Source organism: Marmota monax, unplaced genomic scaffold (assembly GCF_021218885.2).
Source record: "Marmota monax isolate L192 unplaced genomic scaffold, Marmota_monax_Labrador192_F-V1.1 WCK01_AAM20220418_F8-fsc00062, whole genome shotgun sequence".
Lineage (NCBI taxonomy): Eukaryota > Metazoa > Chordata > Mammalia > Rodentia > Sciuridae > Marmota > Marmota monax.
Genome location: NW_026695221.1, coordinates 6,168,336 through 6,195,160, shown reverse-complemented (window position 1 = coordinate 6,195,160; position 26,825 = coordinate 6,168,336). Strand labels below are relative to the sequence as shown.

General features: G+C 38.8%; 1 pseudogene; it reads left to right on the top strand.

Annotated features, from left to right (window-relative positions):
• The window catches only part of LOC124085147 (protein DEK-like), a 37,676-nt pseudogene extending 11,314 nt beyond the window's left edge, over nucleotides 1-26,362 (top strand).
• The last annotated feature ends 463 nt before the right edge of the window (nucleotides 26,363-26,825 follow it).

The following is a 26,825-nucleotide window of genomic DNA, read 5'->3' as shown; positions in this document are numbered from 1 at the left end:
TACAGATGTGTAACAACAAATCCCATCGATATGTAAAGTTATGATGCATAAATAAAAATATGTGGAAAAAAGAAGATAATTGACAATGTGGAGCTGAGGATGTAGCTCAGTGATAGCTGCATGCTTTGCTTAGTAAGTACAAGGTGCATATACTTTTCTTTCCCAGCAATCCCCGCCCCCCCACAAAAGAGATGCAAAACAAAAATATAATGTATTTCAGAGTTTACAATATATCTATTAAATCATGTGTAACTAATTAAAACAAATAAAACAATATATCTATTAAAAAATTTTGGATGCCAAATGAAAATTTGGATCTATACACATGACTAAAGAGCACTGGAAATGGTAACTGTGTGGATAAGAAAAAAATGTATTTTCCCCTTATTTTTAAAACCCTTAAAAAGGTAATGGACTAAGCAAAAATAATAACAATGTGCTGTGGAATTTCTAACATGTATGGGGAAAAATGTATGACAAAAATAATTTATAAGGCCAAGAAGAGGGAGATGAAAATAAAGTTCTTACAATTTGTGTGAAGTAGTAAAATGGTATTTGAAGGTAGACTGTGTAGTAAGTTAAAGAGGTGTACTACTTGCCTTAAAGAAACCCCTAAAAAACAATAAATCGGGCCCAGGGATAAAGAACCCGCAGAAACTGCTTCTCGGTCCGGGTCCTGCTGAATACTGTGGATGTAAATACCAACCGAGCCTTCATAGGCAGTGGCAACAGGACAGAGACGGGGCTTGTGAGGGCCGGTCAGGACTCACCCGTTGCTCTGGTCACCCGGCAAAGGGAATGAAATGCTGCCATTCGCATGGGATACCAACATGGCAGAGATCTGATGTCATCAGAAAGCGGTGGAGGAGAGAACTTCATCGATACCAGCGGTGACAGAAACAGTTGGTCTCCTGGTAAAGAAAGTGAGTCACAAACACCCGAGTCTCCCTCACTTTAACCCCAATTGGAGTAGGGGCAGAGCAGAGCAGCCACCCACGCCCGCAAGGTAGGCAGATCTGCGACCGACCGGCAGGACAGGCCCAGCGGCCCGCGGGCGTGGTAGGAGGGGCAGGGCTGAGCCGCCGCCCGCGCCTGCAAGGTAGGCAGACTTGCGACAGACTGGCGGATCAGGCCCAGCGGCCTGCCGGCATGGTACACATGTCACCCGAATTGGAGTAGGGGCAGAGCAGAGCCGCCACCCGCGCCTGCAAGGTAGGCAGACCTGCAACCAACCGGCGGATTAGGCCCAGTGGCCTGCCGGCGTGGTACACACGTCACCCCAATTGGAGTAGGGGCAGAGCAGAGCTTTCGCCCGCGCCCGGGACAGGCCCAGCGACCCGCCGGCGCGGTAGTCACGTCACCCCAATTGGAATAGGGGCAGAGCAGAGCCGCCGCCCGCGCCTGCAAGGTAGACAGACCTGCGACCTACCGGCAGTACAGGCCCAGGGGTCCGCGGGCGTGGTACACACGTCACACCAATTGGAGGAGGGGCAGAGCAGGTATCAGGGTGATGTTGGCCTCGTAGAATGAATTTGGAAGTTCTCCCTCTTTTTCTATTTCCTGAAGTAGCTTGAAAAGTATTGGTATTAGTTCCTCTTTAAAGGTTTTGTAAAACTCTGCTGTATACCCATCCCGTCCTGCGCTTTTCTTAGTTGGTAGTCTTTTGATGGTTTCTTCTATTTCCTCAATTGATATTAGTCTGTTTAGGTTGTCTATATCCTCCTGACTCAATCTGGGCAGATCATATAACTTAAGAAATTTATCGATGCCTTCACTATCTTCTATTTTATTGGAGTATAAGGATTCAAAATAATTTCTGATTATGTTCTGTATTTCTGAAGTGTCTGTTGTGATATTGCCTTTTTCATCCCGTATGCTAGTAATTTGAGTTCTCTCTCTTCTTCTCTTCATTAGCATGGCTAAGGGTCTGTTGATTTTATTTATTTTTTCAAAGAACCAACTTTTAGTTTTGTCAATTTTTTCAATTGTTTCTTTTGTTTCGATTTCATTAATTTCAGCTCTGATTTTAATTATTTCTTGCCTTCTACTTCTTTTGCTGTTGTTTTGCTCTTCTTTTTCTAGGATTTTGAGATGAAGTATGAGATCATTTATTTGTTGGTTTTTTTCTTTTTTTAAGGAATGAACTCCAAGCAATGAATTTTCCTCTTAGAACTGCTTTCAATGTGTCCCATAGATTCCGATATGTTGTGTCTGTGTTTTCATTAATCTCTAAGAATTTTTTAATTTCCTCCTTGATGTCTTCTATAACCCATTGATCATTCAGTAACCTATTGTTCATTCTCCAAGTGATGCATGCTTTTTCCTTCCTTCTTTTATCGTTGATTTTCAGTTTCATTCCATTATGATCAGATAAGATGCATGGTATTATCTCTACTCCTTTATATTGTCTAAGAGTTGCCCTGTGACATAATATATGATCTATTTTTGAGAAGGATCCATGTGCTGCTGAGAAAAAAGTGTAACTGCTTGATGTTGGGTGGTATATTCTATATATGTCAATTAAGTCTAGGTTATTAATTGTGTTATTGAGTTCTATAGTTTCCTTATTCAACTTTTGTTTGGAAGATCTGTCCAGTGGCGAGAGAGGTGTGTTGAAGTCTCCCATGATTATTGTATGGTGGTCTGTTAGACTCTTGAACTTGAGAAGAGTTTGTTTGATGAACATAGCTGCACCATTGTTTGGGGCATATATATTTATGATTATTATGTCTTGTTGGTGTATGGTTCCCTTGAGCAGTATGTAGTGTCCCTCTTTATCCCTTTTGATTAACTTTGGCTTGAAATCTATTTTATTTGATATGAGTATGGACACTCCTGCTTGTTTCTGAAGTCCATATGAGTGATATGATTTTTCCCAACCTTTCACCTTCAGCCTATGTATGTCTTTTCCTATCAAATGCGTCTCCTGTAGGCAGCACATTGTTGGGTCTTGTTTTGTGATCCATTCTACTAGCCTGTGTCTCTTAATTGGTGAGTTTAAGCCATTAACATTTAGGGTTATTATTGAGATATGGGTTGTTCTTCCAGCCATATTTGTTTATTTATGTTACTAAACATGGTTTGTTTTCCTCTTTGATTATTTCCCCCCCCCTTTACTGTCCTACCTCCCACTGTTGGTTTTCATTGTTATTTTCCATTTCCTCTTCCTGTAATGTTTTGCCAAGGATGTTTTGAAGAGATGGTTTTCTAGCTGCAAATTCTTTTAACTTTTGTTTATCGTGGAAGGTTTTAATTTCATCTTCCATCCTGAAGCTTAATTTCGCTGGATACACAATTCTTGGTTGGAACCCATTTTCTTTCAGTGTTTGAAATATGTTATTCCAGGATCTTCTAGCTTTCAGAGTCTGTGTTGAAAGATCAGCTGTTATCCTGATTGGCTTACCCCTAAATGTAATCTGCTTCCTTTCTCTTGTAGCTTTTAAAATTCTCTCCTTATTCTGTATGTTGGGCATCTTCATTATAATGTGTCTAGGTGTGGATCTCTTATGATTTTGCACATTCGGCGTCCTGTAGGCTTCTAGGATTTGGGATTCTGTCTCATTCTTCAAGTCTGGGAAGTTTTCTCGTATTATTTCATTGAATAGATTGCTCATTCCTTTGGTTTGGACCTCTATCCCTTCCTGTATCCCAATGACTCTTAAGTTTGGTCTCTTCATGTTATCCCATATTTCTTGGATGTTCTGCTCATGGTTTCTTAACAGTCTTGCTGAGCTGTCTATGTTCTTTTCCAGTTGAAATACTTTGTCTTCATTGTCTGATGTTCTATCTTCTAAGTGTTCTACTCTGCTGGTAGTATTCTCCATTGAGTTTTTAAGTTGGTTTATTGCTTCCTGCATTTCTAGGATTTCTGTTTGTTTGTTTTTTATAACCTCTATCTCCCTGTATAGTTGATCTTTTGCTTTCTGGGATTTGTTTGTGTAATTCATTGTCAAAGTGATCTTTCATTGTCTGATTTTGCTGTCTAATGTCTTCCTTGAGACTCCAGATCATCTGAAGCATGTATATCCTGAATTCTTTATCTGACATTCCATCTGCTGCAGCTGTTACCTCTTCTAAAGTTGCGTTGACCTGCATTGCTTGTGGTCCTTTCTTTCCTTGTCTTTTCATACTGCTTATGTTTCTTTCTGCTTGGTGAAACTGTTGTGTTTTTGAAAATTTCCACCCCCCTATATATTTATATTGCTCTTTTATAGTTGAAAAGTCTCCCTTGCAGGGTCGGGCAGCGGTCTTCCTACCTTGTGGGCGCGGGTGGTGGCTCTGCACTGCCCCTACTACAATTGGGGTGTCGTGACTACCACGCCGGCAGGTTGCTGGGCCTGTTCCGGGCGCGGGCGGTGTCTCTGCTCTGCCCCTCCTCCAATTGGTGTGACGTGTCTACCACACCCGCGGGCCTCTGGGCCTGTTCTGCTGGTCGGTCGCAGGTCTGCCTACCTTGCGGGCACGGGTGGCGGCTCTGCACTGCCCCTACTCCAATTGGGGTGTCGTGATTACCACACCCGCGGGCCGCTGGGCCTGTTCTGCTGGTCGGTCGCAGGTCTGCCTACCTTGCAGGCGCGGGTGGCGGCTCTGCTCTGCCCCTACTCCAATTGGGGTGACGTAACTACCACGCCGGCGGGCCGCTTAGCCTGTTCCAGGCGCGAGCGGCGGCTCTGCTCTGCCCCTCTGGCTTGATGACAAAGTGAGAGAGACTCGGGTGTTTGTGACTCACTTTCTTTACCAGGAGACCAACTGTTTCTGTCGCCGCTGGTATCGATGAAGTTCTCTCCTCTGCCGCTTTCTGATGACATCAGATCTCTGCCATGTTGGTATCCCATGCGAATGGCAGTATTTCGTTCCCTTTGCCGGGTGACCAAAGCAACTGGTGAGTTCTGACCGGCCCTCACAAGCCCCATCTCAGTCCTGTTGCCACTGCCTATGAAGGCTCGGTTGGTATTTACCTCCACAGTATCAGCAGGACCCGGACCGAGAAGCAGTTTCCGCGGGTTCTTTAGCCCTGTGCCAGAGCAGTTCCGGGAGCCGGAATTCGGCCGCTCTGGGCTCGGTGTATGTTCTTATAGGAGCAGGCTCCAAGAAGCAGTTTCCGCGGGTTCTTTAGTACTCAGCCTGAGTAATTTGTCTGCAAGACACAGGTAAATGGCCTGATTCTTCATATTAATTCTTGTGCTATAGGAGTCTTATTAAGGAAGTTGGGGCCTAATCCGACATGATAGAGATTCGGGCCTACTTTTTCTTCAAATAGACACAGTGCCTCTGGTTTAATTCCTAGGTACTTGAACCACTTTGAGTTTTGTGCATATGGGTTTCCAACCCAGGGTAGCTTTTAACTTGTGGTCCTCTTGCTCCAACCTACTGAAGAGTTAGTAATATAATTTGGATGTGGCATGTCACTGAAAGACTTATGTGTTGAAGGCTTGGTCCCCAACGCAGCAATGTTCAGAGGTGGGGTTTTGGGAAAGTGGATCATGAGGATTCTAATTCATCAACGAATTAACCCATTGATGGTTCATAATTGATTTGGGAGGTGGTAGAAACTATAGTAGGTGGGGCCCAGTTGGAGGCAGGTACAACCTTCTACCATGATGTTCTCCTTCATCACAGGCCCAAAATCAATGAAGCCAAGTGACCATGGACTAAAATCTCTGAAACTTTGAACCAAAGTATATCTTTCCCCCTTTAACTTGTTTTTCTCAGGTATTTTGTCACAGTAATGAAAAGCTGACTAGCATAACTGTGACTACAGGCATGTTTCTCCACACCCAACTTCTAATCCTGTCTCTTAACATCTATGAAGTTAAAGAGTAGATAATAGGAATTCTGGCAACCTTAACTGAAACTGTTGGGGACCGCAAATCAAGTCAAGATGGCGCCTGGCAGTTTGCCAGGAGGAGTGGTTTGTAAGGCAACACCCCCAAGCCATTTATTGGCTGACTGCTGTATCTAGATGATGCTAACTGAGTCAAGCTGTGTGTAATCAGTTATGTATATATACCTCTGCTGTTCCTCAATAAAGCGGTTTCTGCTACCTTGGGTGCTCGCTACCTTGAGTTCCCGCTGGGTTTTCCCTCAATAAAGCAGTTCCTGCTTCAACCTTCAAGTTGCTTGTCACCTCCCGGTTATTTTGCCCAGCCGGATTGCGGCAGAAACAATCTCAAAAATAGAAAAAAGAAATTCTCCAAAACCAAACCAAAAATCCTCTGAACATCACCAGGACTAGGCTTGATAGACAAATTGACAGACATAGCAAGAGCATGGCTTCCACCTCAATTTCACTTTCCAAATCTTACGCAAGAGCATCATACTGTTGAATCCTGAATTACATTCTGAGTCATAATTGCAAAGGTGTCTGAGACATGTTGTTTTTAGTTTTCCAGATTCTGTTTTACAATGAGAGTGGAATGGATAAGTACTTCTCATCTCAGTAGCCAGCATTTTGAACATCCTTTCAATATTTTCAGTTTTCCTATATTTTAATGACATTATTCTAGTGTGGAAGCCATGATGTTTGTGGGCATGTGATCTAGGTTCTACCAAGCAGATCTTCCTTGATGAGATTTGAATTCACCAGTGAGTTATGTGAGGAGGTGGCCTCATGTGACATGTTTGGTGAAGGTAGCTGGTTCTTCAAAGCAGGTACTGGTAGAATTTCTGGCAGCCGGTTCCAGCATTACTAAAGCCAAGCAACATTTGTAGGGATGTTTTCTCTGGAGACATCCTGGAGCATGTTTACTGCCCAGCTTCAGAATCTGCCTCTCTGGCTCTCTTGGAAATTCCCTCAGCTGCTAAATATCTTTAACAAACTCTACACTTTCATTTTTTTTTAATGTGTGTAAACTAGCCAGGATGGATCCTATTGTTTGAAAACAACCTCTGACTGATATGATACAACAACAAACCCTGAGGTACACATTTCTAAGCAAGCTCTTTAGTGGAATCAGAGTTCTGTGGCTTTCACACTGAAGAAAAAAAAAAAGCAAAAAGAAGAAGGAAAAGAACTTCAGAAAACAGATGCATAGCAGGACTTAGGCTATAAAGAACTTGTCAAGGTGCTTGCTTACTCATTTTTTCAGGTTGTGTCCTTGCTGAGTAGAAGTTAATTTTTATAATATCTAATCCATCAAGTATTTTTTTATGTGGCTATTGCTTTCTGAGTCTTGTAAAGCAAATCTATACCTACCTTTGGTCACTAAAATATTCTCCTTGTTAAAGACATTTCATGTTGCAAGAAAATAATAATAGATACCATTTAATAAGCACCAACCAAATGCCAGGTGTTTTATTTATATTGTCATACTGAATGGTTATAACAATCCTATAAGCAATATTAGTGTTCCCATTTTACAGATCAGGAAGCTAGGCCCAGTCAAGTTAAATAACTCGTTAAGATCTATTAGTCATATTGAACTCAGGTGTGGCTACCTTAAGAGCTCATGATGTTTTCATTGGATCACAATTTCTTTGCCATCTACAAGACAATGGTGAAGAACACAACTTTTTTAGTAAAACAGATTCAGGTTTACAGTCCTGATTCTACCACTTAGTGAATTGCACAGGTTACTTAAGCTCTCCAAATCTCTCAGGGTTATTAAAAGGATTAAATTACAGAATGCATAAAAAGAGCTTGAACAATGACAGGCACATTGTAAGTGTTCAATAAAGAGATGCTATTATTACAGAAGCTATTCTATAATTACTTCTTGCCTAACCATAGGTTAAGTTCCTTTTGCCCTCTTAATGCTTATCAGGCACTTAGTATTTTTTAATCTTTTTTTTTTGAGATGGGTTCTCATTATGTTGTGTATATTGATCATGAACCTCTGGGCTCAATCAATACTGCCTCAGCCTTCTGAGTAACTAGGACTACAGGTACATATATATACCTGGAGAGAGAGAGAGAGAGAGAGAGAGAGAGAGAGAGAGAGAGAGAGAGAGAGAGAGAGAGAGATTTACATTCAGTTTTAAGAAGTAATACAGAAAAATACTGTGTGAACTTTACCCAGTTTTCCCTGGTGGAAAAGTTTTGCAGAATTACAATGTCACAGCCAAGTTATTGATATGGTTATAGTTAAAATATAGGACATTCCACCACAAGGGCCCTTCATATTACCCTTTTATAGTCACATGCATGTCCCTTCAGCCTCCATCCCTATTCAGAACCCCTTGTACTCATTTGTTCTCTATGTTTCCATGATTTTGTCACTTTGAGAATGCTATATAAGTGGAATAATACATCATGCCAACTTTGGGATCCATGTTTTCATTTAGCGTATTTCTTTGGAGATTCATTCAGGCTATTGCATGTATCAATACCTTTTTCCTATTTTTTGTATGGGTATTACATGATATAAATCTATTGTAGTTTGCTCATCCATTCATATGTTGAATGACATCAAGATTTTTCAGTCTGGGTATATTACAAATAAAGCTGCTATTAGCATTCATTTACAGTCTTTATGTGAACATAATCTTCAGTTGTTTGGGATAAGTTTTCAGGAGTACAATTACTGGGTCAAATGATAGTTGTATTTTTTTTAAAAAAAGACAGTGGCAATCTTTTCTTCAAGCATTATAGTACTATTTTGCATTCTCACTAGCAATGTATAAATGATCATTTATCAGCATACTCACCAGTGTTTGGTGTTGTCACTTTTTTATTATAGCCATTCTGATAGGTATGTGGTGATATCTTATTGTGATTATTAATATCCATTTCCCTAGTGGCTAGTTATGTTAAACATCTTTTCATGTATTTATTTGCCATCTATATATCTTCTTCAGTGAAATATGTGTTCCAATTGTGTTGTTTGAGTTTTTGCTATCAAGGGTTTAAATATTAGGCGTTTGTTGGATATGTAGTTGCAACTTATTTTTGCGCTGTGTAATTTTGTCTTTCTGACTTCTTAATATGATCTTTAGTAGAGTAAAAGTTTTTAAATTTGATGAAGCTGAATCTATTTTTCCTTTTACATGTCATACTGTTGGTATCAAGTATAGCTCTTTGCTTAGTTCTTGGTCATTACAATTATTCCTATTCATTCTTCTTCATGTTTTATATTTAAGTCTGATCCATTTTGAATTGTTTTGATATGGTATGAGACTTATGTCAAGGCTCATGTTTTTGCCAGTGTATTTCCAATCACTATAGCTCCACTTGTTACTTGTTTTGAATTGTTTTTTCATCTTTGAAAAAGCCAATTGAACACATTTGTGTGGGTTAATTTCTGAGTTGACTAACTTTCTATTGACGTATGTTTCTTTCCCATGACCAGAACTAGAAAGTCTTGAGTAATATAGCTTTTAGTTTTGAAATTGAATAGGCTAATTCCTCCCATTTTGTTCTTCTTTTTCAAAATTGTTTTTACCTATTAAAAAAGCTTGCTGAGATTTTTGATAGGAATTGTGCTAAACTGTATATCAATTTGGGGAGAATTTACCCCTTTACTCTGTTAAATGTTCCAATCCATGAGCATGCTGTGTATGTCCATTTCTTTAGACTTTCTTTGATTTCTTTCATCAGTGTTCTGTACTTTTCAGTGTACAAATCCAGAACATATTTTATTAGATTTGTACCTCAATATTTTATTCCCTTGAGTAATTGAAGTGTTATTGTGGTTTTAATTTTGGTGTCCATTTTGTTATCATTGCTACTTTATAGAAATATATTTGACTTCTGGCCAGGAGCAGTGACAAATGGCTGTAATCCCAGTTACTTGGGAGGCTGAGGCAGAGGATCTCAAATTCAAGGCCAGCCTCAGCTTAACAAGACCCTGTTACAAAATTTAAAAATCAAATGGACAGGGAATCTAGCTCAAGGGTACAGCACCCCTGGGATCAATCCCTGGCACTGGTAAGAAAGAAAAAGAAGGAAAGAGAGAGAAAAAAACTGATTTTTATATTTATCTTATGTTCTGAAACCTTGCTGAACACCCTTAGTACTTTTTGTAGATTCCTTGAGATTGTATAGATCATTACATAATCTGAAAACAAAAACTATTGGATTTCTTCCTTTTATTTTACTAATTATTATTATTAATTTTTATTTATTTATTTGTCGCCTGGCTTAAACATCCACTGTTATCCAGCACTTTGATGAATAACAGTGATAACAGCTGATATGCTTGCCTTATTTTCCATCTTGGAAAGCATTTGGTATTTAACATTAAGTAAAATGTTGGTTGTAGGTTTTTGTAGATGCTTTTTATCAGGTTGAGAAATTTCCTATTTGTATTTTCCTAAGATATTTCACTATGAATGATCAAGTAATTTTCGTGTATAAGATCATGTGGTTTTTCTTCTTTAGCCTGTTAATATTGTAGATAATATTGATCAATTTTCTAATATTGGGCCAGCCTTGCATCCCTGACGTAAGGCCCACTTGGTCATGGTGTATAATTCTGTTTTAATATATTGCTGATTTCCACTTGCTAATATTTTGTGAAGGATTTTTGTGTCTATATTCATGAGGAATATTAGTTTTTAGTTTTCCTTCTTTTTTCTTTTTCTTTTTAGGCACTATCTTTGGTGATATCAGAATAATACCAGCATCATAAACTGATTTTGGAATTGCTACTTTTCCTTCAATTTTCTGGAAAAATTGAGTAGAATTCATGTTAATTATTTTAATGGTATATTTCTCAAATGAAATCATTTGGGCTGAAGACTTCTTTTTTTGGGTAGTGTTTAAATTACAAGTTCAATTTCTGTAATAGGTATAGAGATATTCAAATATTCTTTTTCATATTGGGTGAGTTTTAGTAGTTCATTTGGTCTAAATTGTCAAACATATGTGTGTAGAGCTATTAGTACTTTTCTTTTATTAACGTTTTGATGTCTGCACCATTTGACAGCTTTCCTGAAATTGGTACTTTGTTTCTTCTATTCTTTTTCTTTGTTAGTCTTACTGGAGGTTTGTCAATTTTATTGATCTTCATCAATCTTCCATTTTATTGATATTCTCTGCTGTTCTGTTTTCAATTTCACTTTTATCTTTATTATTTTCTTTTTTGTTTTCAATTTAATTTTAACTTATTTTTTCTAGGTCCTCAAGGTGAGAGTTTAGAATATTAATCTGAGGCTTTTCCTCTTTTTAAGCATTCAGTGCCATCGGGTTTCTTCTTAGTACTTCTTTAGCAGTGTCCCATATAGTTTGATATGTTGCATTCTCATTTTCATGCTATTTATTATATTTTGAAATTTCCCTTGAAACTTTCTTTTTGACCTATAGATTACTTAGAAATGAGCTGTTTATTTTCCAAGGGTTTGAAAACTTTCCTTTTTTCTATTATTAACTTCAACTTTGATTCCTATTAAGTCAGAGAATATGCTCTGTATGTTTTCTATTCTTCTATATGTCTTATGGCTCAGGGTGTGACCTGTCTTGGCATGTGTTCTTTAAGAAGTTGAAAAAAATGTACATTTTTCTGCCATCGGGTGGAGTGTTGTATAACTGTTGAGTTTCTCTAATCCTTGCTGGTCTTCTGCCTCATTGTTCTATCAATTGTTGAGAGAGATCTCCAATTATAATTGTATACTGGTCCGTTTCTCTTTTCAGGACTATCCATTTTTCCTTCACATAATCTCAGCTCTGTGATTCGGTGCTAGAATTGCTGTCTTCTTTTCATCATTTCCCTCTCTGTCTATGGCAATTTTATTTGCCCTGAAATTTACTTTTTCTGATATTAATACAGTCACTCCTGCCTTCCTTTGGTTAATGTTTGCATTGCATAACTTTGATCCTTTTACTCTCAACTTGTATATACCTATATATAAGTTTGAAGTGAATTTCTTTTAGATAGCATATAATTGGATCATTTTTATTTAATCCAGTCTCTGTCTTTAAATTGGTGTATTTAGATAATTAAATTCAATACATGTATTGATATGTTATAGTTTAAGTTTGCATTTTTTTAAATTTTATTTTTATTTTATTCTGTTTGTTCTCTTTTTAATTTCTCTATTTTCTTTTTCATGCCTTGTTGTTTACTTTATTTCTATAATTCTGTTTTGATTTATATATGTTACTTTTAAGTTTTACATCTTTGTATAGATTTTTTAGTGATTACTTTAGGTATCACATTATATAATTATTACTTATCACAGTCTCCTAGTATTTTCATTTCATCATATTGAGTGAAGTATAGAAATATTGTTTCCCTTTAAATCATTTTGTTCTCTCCCACATATAACATGGATATTTAAATATTTTCTCTACATATATTTAGAACTACATTGGCAGCATTATAATTTTTGCATCAACATAATGTCAAACATAATTTGGAAAACTCAAGAGGAAAAGAAATATTATATTTACTAATATTTTTGGTTACCATTTTTTTCTTCTTATGTTCCAAATTTCCTTCTTTTATTGTTTCCTTTTTTCTAGAAACTTCATTTAGTCATACTTTCAGGTATGTTTGCTAGCAACTAATTATCTTAATTTTCCATCATCTAAAAATGTCTTGAGTGAAAATGTATTTTCACTGAGGAAAGGATTCTGGGTTGATGGTTCTTGTCCTCCAGAGTTTGAAAGGGATTGTGACAATTCTTTAACGGACTCCACAGTTTCTGGTAAGAAATGTGCCATACGTTGAATTATTTCAACACAATAGGCAATATATCCTCTCACGTTTCACTGCATTCAATATATTTTCTTTTTCTTTGGTTTTTAAAATTAATTATGATTTGCCTTGGAATTGATTCCTTTGGGTTAATCCTGTTTGGGGTTTTTCTCCGCTTCTTGAGTCTGCAGATTTATGTTTCTTCAAAATTGGGAAATTTTTAATCAGCATTTTCTCAAGTACTTTTCCAGGCCCACTCTCTTTCTTCTGTTCCCCAAGACTCTGAAGGCATGAATGTTAGCTCTTTGGTTATCATGCAACACATCCCTCTGGTCTGTTCTTTTTATTCTTCAGCCTATTTTCTCTTTGTTGTTCTGACTGGGTTATTTCTATTCACTAATTGTATTCTCTGTCTACCTCCCTCCCCATCTTGCTGTTGAATTCATCTACCAAGTGTTTTGTTTTTTTTTAATTTTTGTTACTATATTTTTCAGTTCTAAAATCTGCACTTGGTTTTTATACATCTTCTGCTTCTTTGCTAAGACTTTGTATTTCTTTGTAGAGGCTTTACATTTTTAAATTTGTCTCAGGCATATTTGTGATTTCTTGTTGACACATTTAAAAAGCATTTTGCTCTATTTTGATTCTTTTACAAACTTTCATGATACATGGCACTTTGGGGAATTGTATTTTAATGTCAATAGAGCAAATTTAGTGATAGGCTTCCATTATAAGAACATTAGTTACACAAATGACATAGATTTTGAATATACCTAAAATAATTTTTGGAGAATAAAGCTAGTATGTCTGATTAAAACCTGCAGAAATTAGTTTCTTAGCTAATAAATAGACAATAAGTTTAAATATGAAGTCTGTTTTTTTAAAAAAAATAATAATTGCATATCAGTTGTACATTTGAAGCACTTTCAGGTAAGATCATTACATGCTTCCTAGTGGATAACCATAGCTGAAACATTTTACCATGGTGGCTTTATAACTTTTGTCAGGTAATTCTAACATCTCTGTCATTTTGATGTTGGCATCTATTGTTTTTGCCTTTTTCCCAATGAACTTTCAGATCTTCTTGGTTTTGAGTACAACCAGTGATTTTCAATTGAAATCTGGATGTTTCTGTGTTGTAGTCTGGCTGATGTTTAATAAATCTTCTATTTTTGCTGGCTTTTCTGACACCACTCTATCAGTGGGAGAGAAGCACTGTCTGATTACTACCAGGTTGAGATAGAAGTCCAGGTTCCCTGCTGAGTCTCCATTGACACCTGAGGGAAGGTAACCTCTCATGACCTTTGCACAGGAAGTTCCCATTTCTGATGCAGCCTTTGCTGACAGTGGGGTTGCTTCATTACCACTAGTGACAGTGAAGGTCCTGACTCTCCTCTAGGCCTCCTCTGACAGTCTCCTAATGGAGAGGAGGCAGAAAGGTATTGTTACTGCTGGGTGGCAGTGGAAGTTCAGACTCCTAACATGATCTCAATGACAGTAGTCGGGGACAGAGCTTGTTCCAGCTGCTGGAGATGAAAGTCTCGTCTCTCTACTTGGCTTTCAATGATGTCACTATGGCAGAGGTTTTAAGATACCTCATTACAGTCGCAAGAGTGGATGTCTAAGTTCCTTACTCTCCCTGTGCTGCTGAGGGTGTGGAATGACACCAACATTTTGTGTGGGTGGTGGGTTTTGGCTGGAGTGTAGTGAAAGTTTTCTATCCTTCTGGGCTGCCCCTTTCCTGGTCTCTGGCCAGGCAGAGCCCCTCTTGTTGGGACTATTTTTGGTCTGCACCTGTTGGCATTTCCAGGTTTCTGGCTTCTTCAGCTTCAGGTCTGGAATAGAAGGGGCAAAACAAAACAGTGGACACAAATTCCCCTGATTCCAAGGTCCCTGCTGATTCCAAGGTCATCTTCTTCTCTCCACCATTTAGAGTCTTCTTGTGATCATTTTATATATAGTGTCCAGGGGTTTTATTTGCACTTAGCAGAGAGAATAGGGAAAAGTACTTCTACTCCCTTTTCCTAAAAGCAGAAGTCTGCACTTACTTAAAACATTTTTAAATTGACAAATAATAATTGCATATAATTTTGGGGGGTACAATATGTGTTTTGATATATGTTAACATTGTGGGATGATTAAGTCAAGCTAATTATTATGTCTACTACTTGAAGTACTTCTCATTTTTTTGTGGTGAGGACATTTAAAATCTATTCTTTTAGTAATTTTGAAATGTACATTACTATTAGCTTATGGTCATCTTACTGTTCAATAAATTTTGGAAACTTTTTCCTCCTAACTAGAATTTTGAACATTTTGACTTCTTCCCATTCTCTACCCCATCCCAGTTTCTGGTAACCACTATTCTACTCTCTACAAGTTTGACTTTTTAAGATTATACACGTAAATGTAATTATATATTATTTGTCTTTCTGTACCTTAATTTCAATTAGCATAATTTCTTCTAGGCTCATCTGTGTTATCATAGATAATAGAATTTTCTTCTTTTTTAAAGACTGAGTAGTGTCTCTGGACTTACTTTTCGTACTTTGTTTTGTCACCCGGTTCAAGTAACAGCCTGATTCACACAGGTAAGTATAACACAGTCATGAGCTGCTTAATGACAGGGATGCATGCTGAGAAATGTGCCTTTAGTTGATCTCATTGTCATATGAACTTCATAGAGTTTATTCATACAAAACTAGATGGTATAGGCCAGTTGCTTAATATGGATCTGGATGAAGTCATAATCCAGTAACACAGGGGCTCATTATCATGAACAAGTATTATGTACCTTACATAACTGTATATGTTATGCTTTTATATGACTGGCCGTACAATAGGCTTATTTATACCAGTCTCACCACAAACACATGAGCAATGCTCTATCACATAATGATGGCTACAACGTCACTGGGTGACAGGAATTTTCCAGCTCCCTTATAATCTTATGGTTCCACTGTCACATATCTGATATTGACCAAAATGTCATTATTTGGCACGTGAATGTAGATGAAAAAGGCAAAAATTTTTCTTTTTCTTTTTTTAATTTTTTACTGTTGGTTGTTCAAAACATTACAAATTTCTTGACATATCATATTCCACACTTTGATTCAAGGGGGTTATGAACTCCCACCTTCCCCCCATACACAGATTGCAGAATCACATCAGTTACACATCCATTGATTTACATATTGCCATACTAGTGTCTGTTGTGCTCCGCTGCCTTTCCCATCCTCCACCCTCCCCCCATCCCCACCTCTCCCCTCCCCTCCCCTCCCCTCCTCTCTCTCTACCCCCTCCACTGTATAACCCTGAGGGTCTCCTTCCATTTCCATGCAATTTCCCTTCTCTCTCCCTTTCCCTCCCACCTCTCATCCCTGTTAAATGTTAATCTTCTTCTCCTGCTCTTCGTCCCTACTCTGATCTTAGTTACTCTCCTTATATCAAAGAAGACATTTGGCATTTGTTTTTTAGGGATTGGCTAGCTTCACTTAGCATAATCTGCTCTAATGCCATCCATTTCCCTGCAAATTCTATGATTTTGTCATTTTTTAATGCAGAGTAATACTCCATTGTGTATAAATGCCACATTTTTTTTATCCATTCGTCTATTGAAGGGCATCTAGGTTGGTTCCACAGTCTTGCTATTGTGAATTGTGCTGCTATGAACATGGATGTAGCAGTGTCCCTGTAGCATGCTCTTTTTAGGTCTTTAGGGAATAGACCAAGAAGAGGAATAGCTGGGTCAAATGGTGGTTCCATTCCCAGCTTTCCAAGAAATCTCCATACTGCTTTCCAAATTGGCTGTACCAATCTGCAGTCCCACCAGCAATGTACAAGTGTACCCTTTTCCCCACATCCTCGCCAGCACTTGTTGTTGTTTGACTTCATAATGGCTGCCAATCTAACTGGAGTGAGATGGTATCTTAGGGTGGTTTTGATTTGCATTTCTCTGACAGCTAGAGATGGTGAGCATTTTTTCATGTACTTGTTGATTGACTGTATGTCCTCCTCTGAGAAGTGTCTGTTCAGGTCTTTGGCCCATTTGTTGATTGGGTTGTTTGTTCTCTTATTGTCTAATTTTTTGAGTTCTTAGTATACTCTGGATATTAGGGCTCTATCTGAAGTGTGAGGAGTAAAGATTTGTTCCCAGGGTGTAGGCTCCCTATTTACCTCTGTTATTGTTTCTTTTGCTGAGAAAAAACTTTTTAGTTTGAGTAAGTCCCATTTGTTGATTCTAGTTATTAACTTTTGTGCTATGGGTGTCCTATTGAGGAATTTGGAGCCCGACCCTACAATATGTAGATCGTAGCCAACTTTTTCTTCTATCAGACGGTGTGTCTCTGATTTGATATCAAGCTCCTTGATCCATTTTGAATTCACTTTTGTGCATGGCGAGAGAAAGGGATTCAGTTTCATTTTGTTGCATATGGATTTCCAGTTTTCCCAGCACCATTTGTTGAAGATGCTATCCTTCCTCCATTGCATGCTTTTAGTCCCTTTATCAAATATAAGATAGTTGTAGTTTTGTGGATTGGTTTCTGTGTCCTCTATTCTGTACCATTGGTCCACCCGCCTGTTTTGGTACCAGTACCATGCTGTTTTTGTTACTATTGCTCTGTAGTATAGTTTGAAGTCTGGTATCGCTATAACGCCTGATTCACACTTCCTGCTTAGCATTGTTTTTGCTATTCTGGGTCTTTTATTTTTCCATATGAATTTCATGATTGCTTTCTCTATTTCTACAAGAAATGCCGTTGGGATTTTGATTGGCATTGCATTAAACCTATAGAGAACTTTTGGTAATATCGCCATTTTGATGATGTTAGTTCTGCCTATCCATGAACAGGGTATATTTTTCCATCTTCTAAGATCTTCTTCTATTTCTCTCTTTAGGGTTCTGTAGTTTTCATTGTATAAGTCTTTCACCTCTTTTGTTAGGTTAATTCCCAAGTATTTTATTTTTTTTGAAGATATTGTGAATGAAGTGGTTGTCCTCATTTCCATTTCAGAGGATTTGTCGCTGATATACAGGAATGCCTTTGATTTATGCGTGTTGATTTTATATCCTGCCACTTTGCTGAATTCATTTATTAGCTCTAATAGTTTCTTTGTAGAGCCTTTTGGGTCTGCTAGGTATAGAATCATATCATCTGCAAATAGTGATAATTTAAGTTCTTCTTTTCCTATTTTGATGCCTTTAATTTCTTTCGTCTGTCTAATTGCTCTGGCCAGTGTTTCGAGAACTATGTTGAACAGAAGTGGTGAGAGAGGGCATCCCTGTCTTGTTCCAGATTTTAGAGGGAATGCCTTCAATTTTTCTCCATTCAGAATGATGCTAGCCTGAGGCTTAGCATAGATTGCTTTTACAATATTGAGGTATGTTCCTGTTATCCCTAGTTTTTCTAGAGTTTTGAACATAAAGGGATGCTGTACTTTGTCGAATGCTTTTTCCGCATCTATCGAGATGATCATATGGTTCTTATTTTTAAGTCTATTGATGTGGTGAATAACATTTATTGATTTCCGTATATTGAAACAGCCTTGCATCCCAGGGATGAATCCTACTTGATCATGGTGCACAATTTTTTTGATATGTTTTTGTATCCGATTCGCCAGAATTTTATTGAGGATTTTTGCACCTAGGTTCATTAGAGATATTGGTCTGAAGTTTTCTTTCTTTGAAGTGTCTTTGTCTGGTTTAGGTATCAGGGTGATGTTGGCCTCGTAGAATGAATTTGGAAGTTCTCCCTCTTTTTCTATTTCCTGAAGTAGCTTGAAAAGTATTGGTATTAGTTCCTCTTTAAAGGTTTTGTAAAATTCTGCTGTATACCCATCCGGTCCTGGGCTTTTCTTAGTTGGTAGTCTTTTGATGGTTTCTTCTATTTCCTCGATTGATATTGGTCTGTTTAGGTTGTCTATATCCTCCTGACTCAATCTGGGCAGATCATATGACTTCAGAAATTTATCTATGCCTTCACTATCTTCTAATTTATTGGAGTATAAGGATTCAAAATAATTTTTGATTATCTTCTGTATTTCTGAAGTGTCTGTTGTGATATTGCCTTTTTCATCCCGTATGCTAGTAATTTGAGTTCTCTCTCTTCTTCTCTTCACTAGCATGGCTAAGGGTCTGTCGATTTTGTTTATTTTTTCAAAGAACCAACTTTTAGTTTTGTCAATTTTTTCAATTGTTTCTTTTGTTTCGATTTCATTAATTTCAGCTCTGATTTTAATTATTTCTTGCCTTCTACTTCTTTTGCTGTTGTTTTGCTCTTCTTTTTCTAGGATTTTGAGATGAAGTATGAGATCATTTATTTGTTGGTTTTTTCTTTTTTTAAGGAATGAACTCCAAGCAATGAATTTTCCTCTTAGAACTGCTTTCAATGTGTCCCACAGATTCCGATATGTTGTGTCTGTGTTTTCATTAATCTCTAAGAATTTTTTAATTTCCTCCTTGATGTCTTCTATAACCCATTGATCATTCAGTAACCTATTGTTCATTCTCCAAGTGATGTATGCTTTTTCCTTCCTTCTTTTATCGTTGATTTTCAGTTTCATTCCATTATGATCAGATAGGATGCATGGTATTATCTCTACTCCTTTATATTGTCTAAGAGTTGCCCTGTGACATAATATATGATCTATTTTTGAGAAGGATCCATGTGCTGCTGAGAAAAAAGTGTAACTGCTTGATGTTGGGTGGTATATTCTATATATGTCAATTAAGTCTAGGTTATTAATTGTGTTATTGAGTTCTATAGTTTCCTTATTCAACTTTTGTTTGGAAGATCTGTCCAGTGGCAAGAAAGGTGTGTTGAAGTCTCCCATGATTATTGTATGGTGGTCTATTAGACTCTTGAACTTGAGAAGAGTTTGTTTGATGAACATAGCTGCACCATTGTTTGGGGCATATATATTTATGATTGTTATGTCTTGTTGGTGTATGGTTATAATGTGTCTAGGTGTGGATCTCTTATTATTTTGCACATTCGGCATCCTTTAGGCTTCTAGGATTTGGGATTCTGTCTCATTCTTCAAGTCTGGGAAGTTTTCTCGTATTATTTCATTGAATAGACTGCTCATTCCTTTGGTTTGGAGCTCTGTACCTTCCTGTATCCCAATGACTCTTAAGTTTGGTCTCTTAATGTTATCCCATATTTCTTGGATGTTCTGCTCATGGTTTCTTAACAGTCTTGTTGAGCTGTCTATATTCTTTTCCAGTTGAAATACTTTGTCTTCATTTTCTGATATTCTATCTTCTAAGTGTTCTACTCTGCTGGTAGTATTCTCCATTGAGTTTTTAAGTTGGTTTATTGCTTCCTGCATTTCTAGGATTTCTGTTTGTTTGTTTTTTATAACCTCTATCTCCCTGTATAGTTGATCCTTTGCTTCCTGGATTTGTTTGCATAATTCATTGTCGAAGTGATCTTTCATTGTCTGATTTTGCTGTCTAATGTCTTACTTGATACTCCAGATCATCTGAAGCATGTATATCCTGAATTCTTTGTCTGACATTCCATCTGCTGCAGCTGTTACCTCTTCTAAAGTTGCGTTGACCTGCATTGCTTGTGGTCCTTTCTTTCCTTGTCTTTTCATACTGCTTGCGTATCTTTCCTGCAGGCACGGGCGGCGGCTCTGCTCTCTCCTTATTCCAATTGGGGTGTCGTGACTACCACGCCGGCAGGTCACTGGGCCTGTTCTGGGAGCTGGCGGCGGCTCTGTTCTGCCCCTACTCCAATTGGGGTGACGAGTGTACCACGCCGGCAGGCCACCGGGCCTGATCCGCCGGTCGGTTGCAGGTTTGCCTACCCTGCAGGCGCGGGCGGCGGCTCTACTCTGCCCCTATTCCAAATGGGGTGACGTGTCTGTCGTACCGGCAGGCCACTGGGCCTGTCCTGCTGGTCGGTCTCAGATCTGCCCACCTTTCGGGCATGGGTGGCAGCTCTGCTCTGCCCCTACTCCAATTGGGGTGTCGTGACTACCCCGCCTTCAGGTCGCTGGGCCTGTTCCTGGCACGGGCGGCAACTCTGCTCTGCCCCTACTCCAATTAGGGTGATGTGTGTACCACGCCGGCAGGCTCCTCGGCCTGATCCGCCGGTCTGTCGCAGGTCTGCCTACCTTGGAGGTGCAGGCGGCGGATCTGCCCTGCCCCTCCTACCACGCCTGCGGACCCCTGGGCCTAATCTGCAGGTTGGTCACAGGTCTGCTCACCCTGCGGGCACGGGTGGCGGTTCCGCTCCGCCCCCACTCCAATTGGGGTCACGTGGCCACCACACCGGCAGGGCCTGATCCGGGCATGGGAGAAGGATCTGCTCTGCCCCTACTCCAGTTGGGGTGACGTGTGTACCACACTGGCAGGCCACTGGGCCTGATCCGTCAGTCTGTGACAGGTCTGTTTACCTTGCAAGCGCGGGCGGCGGCTCTGCCCTGCCCCTCCTACCACGCCCATGTACCACTGGGTCGCGGGTCTGCCCACCTTGTGGGTGCGGGTGGCGGCTCCGCTCCGCCCCCTCTCCAATTGGAGTCACGCGGTCACCACGCTGGGGAGCCGCTGGGCCTGCTCCGGGCGCTGGCGGCGGCCCGGCTCCTCCCCTCTGGCTCGACGACAAATTGAGGAGACTCGGGTGTCTGTGCCTCACGCCCCCTACCAGGAGACCAACTGTTTCTGTCGCCGCTGGTATTGATGAAGTTCTCTCCTCCGCCGCTTTCTGATGACATCAGATCTCTGCCATGTTGGTATCCTATGCGAATGGCAGCATTTCGTTCCCCTTGCCGGGCAACCAAAGCAACGGGTGAGTCCTGACCGGCCCTCAGCAGGACCCAGACCGAGAACCAGTTTCCGTGGGCTCCTAGCCCTGGGCCAGGGCAGTTCCGGGAGCCGGAACTCGGCCGCTCCGTGCTCAGTGTAAGCTCCGATAAGAGTAGCAAGGCAAAATTTTTAACAACAGAAATTTTTAAAGTTTTTTTTTTTGTAGTTGTAGATGGACAACATGTCTTCATTTTGTTTCATTTTTATGTGGTGCTAAGGATCGAATCCAGTGCCCCATACATGCTAGGTTAGTGCTCTGCCACTGAGTGACAGCCTCAGTCATGCAACAGAACTTTCAATACCAAGATATTTGCCCTAAGAAAAAAGATATTTGTCCTTTGATTTATTGTTTTCCTCCCTTAAATTTCACTCTTCCTCTCTCCTAAGACAACCAGATAAGTATTTAATTTGTCTAGAACATGAACTTTTTTTATTAAGTGGGGATGATATATTTCTGTCCTTCTGCCTTTTCTGACAACCTGAGCTTTTTCTATATCTCTCTCCAACACACCCCTATTTCAAGCTGCATCTTATTCTTGAGCAATATAATTCCATAAATCTTGAAAATAATGTCAACCAATAACTTAAAACATTCACTTTGCTTTAGTATTATCAGATATATATGCACATATATAATTGTTTGCAAATTTATCTATGCATTTCAGTAATTTTATTACTGTACTTTTGGTTTAATCCCTTAGTAACTAAATAGACAAAATCATTTGGTAAACAAAGATCACTTTGCCTAGCATTTATAAATATACCAGTGATGATTAATATGATTTAGCAAGTATCTATTGAGCAATTGTTATGTGCCAGGTAGTGAAGGCACAATTGAAAGGACATGAATTCAAGAGATGTGAAGTATTGAGGGAAAGTGGCAATGGTGACATCATCATTTAAATATCTCCAAATCTCTCCTCACTCTAAAATGAGACAAAGCTGTAGAATAGAAAAATTTAAAATCATGGGCAACATCTATTTAATTATACATAATCCAACAAGCCACCAAAATACAAGCAGGTGAGGATAAAATCTGCCTTTATAGCTAAAAAATCCATGTGGCATTATCATCTATGTGGAAGCAGAGAATCAACATAGGGGCATCTGATGAGCCAGAGGAGAGTAGAACCTCACGTCACTAAAAGGTACACATTGAAAATTTTATCATATTTACCTGAGACAGCAGCCCAGGATGAGAGAGGTTTGTGCAGACTCTGATTCATGAGTAAATTCAAGGGGCTTACATATGGGCAGACTAATGACCCCAAAGATATCCATGTCCTAATCATCAAAATTTGCAAATATGTTATATTATATTGCAAAAGGGACTTTGCTATTTAAGGGTATGGGCTTTGAGGAGCCCATAGATATGTGGGTCCAATTTAGACATGTGAATTCTGCCCTAGAACTTCCAAAAGGAAATACAGCCTTGCCAACTATACTTGGTTTTAGCCACGTGAGACCAATCTCAGATTTCTGGCTTACTGAATGTGAGTTAATATGTTAATGTTATGTAAGCCACTAAGTTTGTGATGATTTGTTATAAACAGCAGTAAAACAAGAGCTCAAGATCTGAAGATTTTGGAGTAAGTTTGGTCTTGTGAACTCTTGAAACCAAAAAATCAAATATCTCTTTAACCATGAAGTTCCTTACTGGGAGAAAATGGTAGGAGAAGAATCCAAATTGAGCAAGAGAAAGATAATAGAAGCAAAGGAACAAGAAGAACTTGATTAAAAGTTGTGAGAGCAACTATTCTGGTCTGCATCTCCATCCCAAAACTGGATAAAAATTCTTTCACTAGGAATTCCTAGCAAGAGACTAGGAATACAGAGGTGTTAGCTTTCTATTGTTATAACAAATACTTGAGAAAATAAACTTATAAAGAGAAAAAGTTTTATTTTGGCTTTGTTTCTAAGATTCCAGTCCATGATCAATCAGCATCGTTGCTATTGGACCAGTCAACACATCATGGTAGCACATGGCAAATTGCTCACTTTATGGCCAGGGAGTAAAAAATAGGAAGGACTGGGGTTCCACTATGCTCTTCAATAGCATGACCCCAATGGCCTAAATACCTCCCCCTAGACTGTACCTCTTAAAGTTCTACAACCTCCCAATAGCACCATGGGCTGGGGACCAAGCCTTTTATACATGGGCTTTTGGGGGATATTTCCAGATCCAAATTACATCAATAGATAAATGCCACATTAAATTACCATAAGAAATAATAGAATTAGGAGTTCGGAGACATCCCTACAGTTAATGAAGGAACACCAGAAGGATGTGCCCATGGACAGATAAAATTTTTAATCTAATATTTTAAAATGATAAAATCTACAAAATGAAAATTTTAACATAATTAGGAAAAGTTAGAAATGTAGTGATTGGAGGAAAGGAGATATGAAACTAATTTGAAAAAGCAGACTTAGATAAAAGAAAATAATTTCAGGTGGAGCAGAGCGCACATACACAGGCCCTGGCCAGCAGACTCCTCTTGCTCACCAGTGCCAGGTCCTCTGCCACCAGCAGTCCAGTTTGTCCTCCTTGGCCTCTGCTGTGGAGGGAGAGGGAGCCTCCACCTCAACCCACATCTAAGGAGACTGAAATGCCTCGCCGCATAGAGGAGAGCAATGAAGAGGACTGAGAAGACGAAGAGGAGGAAGCCAAGGAGAACAAAAAAGAGTTTCATTGTGAAAGGCAAGTGGGAAAAGAAAAAAGTAGGTTGACAATGCAAGTGTCTTCCTTAAAAAGAGAGCCATTTGCAATTGCACAAGGAGGGGGTCAGAAAATTTGTGAAATTGAAAGCTTACATTTCTTTCTGAGCAACAACAACAACAAAACAGATTAACTTAGAAATCTACAAAACTGCTTTGCAACAGACCAGCCATGGTGTCTTCATTAAAGAAGAATGTGGGTCAGTTCAGTGGGTTTCGATTTGAAAAAGGGAGTATCCAGTATTAAAAAAAAGTTGGGGGGCGGGGAGAGGAGAAATGTTGAAAAATTTAGAAATGCCTTGTTAAAGAACATCTGCAAGATTATTTTTTTTTGGCTTCTTTTTTTTATTATTAGTTGTTCAAAACATTACAAAGCTCTTGACACATCATATTTCGTACATTTGATTCAAGCAGATTATGAACTCCCATTTTTACCCCGTATACATATTGCAGATTCACATCGGTTACACATCTACTTTTTACATATTGCCATACTAGTGTCTGTTGTATTCTGCTGCCCTTCCTATCCTCTACTATCCCCCCTCCCCTCCCCTCCCCTCCCATCTTCTCTCTCTACCCCATCTACTGTAATTCATTTCTCTCTCTTGTTTTTTTCCCCTTTCCCCTCACTTCCTCTTATATGTAATTTTGTATAACAATGAGGGTCTCCTTCCTTTACCATGCAATTTCCCTTCTCTCTCTCTTTCCCTCCCCCCTCTCGTCCCTGTTTAATGGTGATCTTCTTCTCATGCTCTTCCCCCCTATTCTGTTCTTAGTGCTCTCCTTATATCAAAGATGACATTTGGCATTTGTTTTTTAGGGATTGGCTAGCTTCACTTAGCATAATCTGCTCTAGTGCCATCCATTTCCCTGCAAATTCCATGATTTTGTCATTTTTTAGTGCAGAGTAATACTCCATGGTGTATAAATGCCACATTTTTTTTATCCATTCATCTATTGAAGGGCATCTGGGTTGGTTCCACAGTCTAGCAGTTGTGAATTGTGCTGCTATGAACATCGATGTGGCAGGATCCCTGTAGTACGCTCTTTTAAGGTCTTCAGGGAATAGTCTGAGAAGGGCAATAGCTGGGTCAAATGGTGGTTCCATTCCCAGCTTTCCAAGGAATCTCCATACTGCTTTCCAAATTGGTTGCACCAATTTGCAGCCCCACCAGCAATGTTCAAGTGTACCCTTTTCCCCACATCCTCGCCAGCACTTGTTGTTTGACTTCATAATGGCTGCCAATCTTACTGGAGTGAGATGGTATCTTAGGGTGGTTTTGATTTGCATTTCTCTGACTGCTAGAGATGGTGAGCATTTTTTCATGTACTTGTTGATTGATTGTATGTCCTTCTCTGAGAAGTGTCTGTTCAGGTCCTTGGCCCATTTGTTGATTGGATTATTTGTTATCTTATTGTTTAATTTTTTGAGTTCTTTGTATACTCTGGATATTAGGGCTCTATCTGTAGTGTGAGGAGTAAAAATTTGTTTCCAGGATGTAGGCTCCCTATTTACCTCTCTTATTGTTTCTCTTGCTGAGAAAAAACTTTTTAGTTTAAGTAAGTCCCATTTGTTGATTCTTGTTATTAACTCTTGTGCTATAGATTCTTGATTCTGAGAGATTCTTAATGCATCCAAAACCTTCCAGGGAACCATTGCCAAGATCTAAAATAAAAAATAAACATGAAAACAAAACAAAACAAACAAAAAACTAGCAAAGGCAGTAAAAAGGAATGGGTCAGTCAGCAGTTCTGGAATGGCAAGGAAGGTGAAGCAAACCAAATGCTCTGAAATTCTGTCAGATGAATCTAGTAGAGATGAAGACATAAAGAAAAAAGAGGAGGAATCCTCGGGTAATGAAGATAAAGAAAGTGAAGAGGAGCCACCAAAAAGCTGTCTAAAAGAGAAAGAAAAACTAAACAGAAAGCTACTTCTAAAAATAAAAAGTATGTAAAAAGTGCAAATGTTAAGAAGGCAGATAGTAGCACTACTAAGAAGAACCCAAAGAGCTCCAGAAAAGAAAGTGAATCTGAGCATAGTTCAGATCATGAAACTTTAATATAAAAAAAAAAAATTGAAGAAACCACCTTGGATGAAGAGTTAAAAGAAACAGTAAAGAAATTATTGGTCAATACTAACTTGGAGGAACTCACAATGAAGCGCATTTTCAAATAGGTATATAAAAATTATCCTGCTTCTGATTTAACTGAGAGACTTCATACAAAAACAACTGTAAAAGAGCTAATTTCTTGATACAGAGGACAGAGACAGATAACTTGTTCCCATAGATTTCAAGATCTGATTTATACCAGTAAAGGGAATGTATTTCCTTTTCTAAATCCTCATTAAGCATTGGGTTGGTAGGCCTTACTTCTGACATTTTTATCTCAAGTGTTACATAAATTTGAGTTTGGCAATTTAAATTGCATTTCTATGTGGTTTTTGGTTTAAACTCTTGCATGGCAATAATTGTTCCTTGCTTTTACAGTTGTATTTTGTACATTTAGGATTTAATTATTTAAGGTCCCTGAACTGTCATGGGTTTTAGTGCACTTAATATTAGCTTCCTTGGGACATACTTTTAATCAAGTAGAACAAAGTTATTATAGCCAGCTTTATACCTGCAGAGACTTGCAGTATTTACTACCTGAGATGTTTTGAATACACATCTCTTCTGTCAGCGTGAAAACTCCGTGGCAGTGTGCTCATCATATTA